This window comes from Chrysochloris asiatica, unplaced genomic scaffold, assembly GCF_000296735.1.
Source record: "Chrysochloris asiatica unplaced genomic scaffold, ChrAsi1.0 scaffold00022, whole genome shotgun sequence".
In the NCBI taxonomy this organism is placed as follows: Eukaryota; Metazoa; Chordata; class Mammalia; order Afrosoricida; family Chrysochloridae; genus Chrysochloris; species Chrysochloris asiatica.
Genome location: NW_006408540.1, coordinates 21,406,967 through 21,410,810, shown reverse-complemented (window position 1 = coordinate 21,410,810; position 3,844 = coordinate 21,406,967). Strand labels below are relative to the sequence as shown.

At 45.6% G+C, this 3,844-nt stretch overlaps 1 pseudogene; it reads right to left on the bottom strand.

The window, feature by feature from the left end:
* Positions 1 to 387: 387 nt before the first annotated feature.
* Positions 388 to 2,032, bottom strand: LOC102840162 (annotated as a pseudogene).
* Positions 2,033 to 3,844: the final 1,812 nt, after the last annotated feature.

Below are 3,844 nucleotides of genomic sequence, written 5' to 3'. Positions count from 1 at the left end.
ATAGAATAAAATGATATGAAGAATTCCAGTTGCACTGAAAAGGAGAGAAAAATAAACTCACTGGAATATAACTAGAACCTAATTTAAACCATTTTAGAGTATATGGTATGTGTGACACAAAGCTTATGAGCTATAAATGCATACTATTACAATTACAGTGACAGGTAACATACCTTCCTCAAATTCTGTCATGGATTTTTCTTTTCTTAAAATGACAATATTAATGCCACTTCAGGTAATTTACACTAATTTTTTTGGATAGTATAAATGATTAATGGAAAGAAAACACCAATAGTTGAACTCCAATGAAAGAAAGGAAGCTTTTGGCTTTTTTAGAAAAGAGGCAGTCTATTTCCTTCCTGACCTTTAATCTTCCGAGGGAGCTGCCTATGGCTTGCAGCGCTGCACAAATTGAGGATATAAACACATGTCTCAGATGAGATACTTATTGAGAATCCACGTTAAGAATCATTCCAAACCCAAGCCACACCCTCCATGAGGACAGGTACCATATTTTCTCTGATCCATATACCAGTAGTAAGGAGTGGGGTGAATCCCTTCTCTTTTGTAGCCTGCCAGCATCTCGTCACTATCCCAGATAGGCATGGAGCCTCCCACAATCTCACCCACGTTAGGCATCAATATGCCCACCGACTCAGCAAGGCACGAATCCTCAGGACAGCGCTGCATATAGAAGGACTTGATCTCTACCAGAAATCGATACAGCACGATTGGCTCATTAATGGTGTCTGTCATCAGTCTCTCAGGAGCTTTGGGGGCTATCGTCTCCAAATTCATAGAAAGTTCCATCTTCTTTCTTTATATTGTGCTCTTTTAGCCACACAATGGTTTCTGAATAGTACATTTGTTGAAAAGGCTGCTTGGGGGGCTTGAAGTTCGGGTACAGTTCATTCATTATGCTGGCTGCAAGGGATTTCAAGATTCTGTCCACCATATCACAAAGCAAGTCTTCCAGTCAGTTCAGGAGCTCCTCAAAGGTCAGGATGCTTCAATGTGGGTGTACTCTGCCAGGAGCCTTTGTGTCTGGGACTGCTCAGTGCTGTACGACTGTGCTAGGCAAAACATGACCCCCGAGCACAGGGAGGCAGGTCTCCAAGTACAACTGCGAGGACCGAGTCAGGAAGGCCTCTTCCCCCAAATAGTCCAGCTTGAAGAGCGTAGCACCTCCTTCTACCTGCATTTGCACTAATGTTGGAGGGGTAACCTTGCAGTAGCCCCTGTCAAATAAGTGATCTCTGAAGCACCTGGTGATCAGGGAGCGGGCTTTCAGGATCTTGGACGTGTTTTCTCCTCGGATCATGATGTGTCTGTTGTTGAGCTGGATGGACATCAACATCAGACTCCTCATTGATCAGATTATTGGTTCCTCCAGCAGGGGCCAACCCAGTTAGTTCCCAGAAGTCACATCTCTTTGGGGTGAGTCAGCATTCCATATACTGTGACGCTGCTCTGGGTGGACAGGACCATCCCATTGTAACACTAACACCGCTCATCCCACAGAACACACTGGACATAACATGCCCCATCACGCAGCACTAGGAACATGAAATTCTTTCCTTGTCTTCGTAGCCTGTGGACCCAGCCGAACACCTTCACTCTTTGACCTCTGTATTTTTCTTATGTGTTGATCTTCACAGATTTGGGCTCTGGAAGACTGGGGTCATTTTTAATGATAATCTTCTTTGCTTCCTCCAGGTTTTTTTTCTCTTTGTAAATTGTCTTCTGCATCTTTCTTTTCCCGAGATTCACTCTTCATTTGTTCTCTGTGCCACAGTTTTCTAATGTGTTTCATCTGTGATTTAGAAATGACATCCCACCTCTCATTTCCTTTTTGTGAATCTATGTAAATGGTAGGAAATGTCTCTTTTCCTACTGTCATCAAAGTCTTTAGACCTGTTTTGAAAGGTTTCTTCTGGGTTCCATTACCAGTTGCATCATTTCCCTCTCTATCTGACACATAAAGCTCTCCTAGCACCATCCCTGCGGTTACCCTGGGCACCTCCAAGGGCATGGATTCCAATGCTACCGCCATGCTACCCCATTGTTCACCCGTGACTTCCTCTACTCAGTGGTTGCATCATAGTGAAATCTTTTGATGTACATTGTTGTCTAATTTTTAGGAGATCCCAGTTATCTAGTTTATCTTCTGCTATTTGTATGTTTTCAGTTATGTTTGATAGTGTATTGAGCCCTTTAGTTTGTCCCTATTTTTTCATAGATGACCATTGTAGTTCTAGGTTTTACATTTAGGTCTTTGATCCACCCTGAGCTCATTTTTGTATCTTGTGTAAGATATTGGTCTTGCTTCATTCTTCAGCAAATGGAGTTCCAGTTTTGCCAACACCATTCGTCACTTTTGTCGTCATTTAAAGATTCTCTCTTCTTCCTCTTGGCTCTTTTTCCTTCTTGAAAAATTCCTCACTCTCATTTGATTTCTTATTTTCATTATTCTTTGTGTCTGGTGGAGAGGGGAAATAAGATTTGACACCTATGATTTGTTAGGTAAACCTGCCTTCACAAGTTGTCTGTGCTACTTACTGAGAGACCTGGGAAAATTACTTAACCTCTTTAAGACACAGTTTCTTCCTCTGTGAAATGGGAACAATGACTTACCATTTTAGAGATGTTGAGATAATTCTTTTTTTTTTTTTTACGATAACTAAGAAAAGTACCTGTCATTCCTGGGTGGTGCAAGTGATTAACACATTTATTTGGTCAGTAACTGAAGGGCTGCAGGTTCAAGTCCATCCAGAGGCACTTTGTAAGAAACTAGCTACTTCTGAAAAATCAGTCACTGAACACCTTATGGAGGACACTTCTACGGGGACACAAAGTGTCACAAGTCAGAATCAACTGCACTGCAAAAGTTCCTTGCTTTTTATAGCTGATACTGAACAAAAGTTGCCAATCACCCTACACCCTTTTCTCGTTTGTTTACTTAGTTTAATTTGAACATTCCTCAGTCTGACCTGAATTTAAGTCAAAACCTCCAAAATGCAAAATTCTTTGAGGTTGAGATTGAGTCTATCAGTCTCCAGTCAGGCTACATTGCATGGACTGGCTGCTACTTGATTTTGTGATCTTTTTAAATTTTGACATCTAAAAAAGACAGTGACTTGGCCAGAAAGTGTCATGGAAGGGGATGTTCAGAGTGACCCCAGGAAAAGAGAGCCCCAAATACCATTGAACCTTGTTCCACTGCCTGGATTTTTAGCCCTGGAAGGGCAGCCCCGCCCAGGGGAAATTTAGGGAGGAAGGGAGTCGAGGAGGGTGTGCACTGCTTCTCACAGCTCCAACGCGTCAGCCCACAGCCAGATGACGCGAGGGGGCGCGGTAGAGGGAGCTTGGGAGCGCGGTAGTGGGAGTGTGGGAGCGCAGGGAGCTTCTGCCTAAGTATGTAACAACCGCGGTGCTGGGCGTCTGCTGCGTGCACCAGGCCAGGAGCCGCGCTTCGCCTCGCGGGTGCGCTTCTGACACTGCAGCGGTAGTTCCCGCGGAGGAGAGGGGAGGGGAGGGGAGGGGAGAGGACGGGAGCGGGGGTAGGGGGTAGGGGAGGGGACAGGAGCGGGAGTCGGGGGTGGGGGGGGAGAGAAGGAGGGGGGTATTTGTCCGCCGGAACTCCTCTTCGCTTCTCCTCCCACCTTTGGGGGACCCCCAACCCAGAGCCACGCGGGCAAAGGACAGACATGTTGCGCGCACGTGCAGTCGCTTTCCAGCGCCTAGGTGAGCAGGGCTGGACCAGGAGGAGGAAGAGAAGGCGAGATTAAGAAAGGGTTGGTGGGAGACGAGCCTGGAAGAGGGAGGAGCGCGGGAGAGCTGGCGG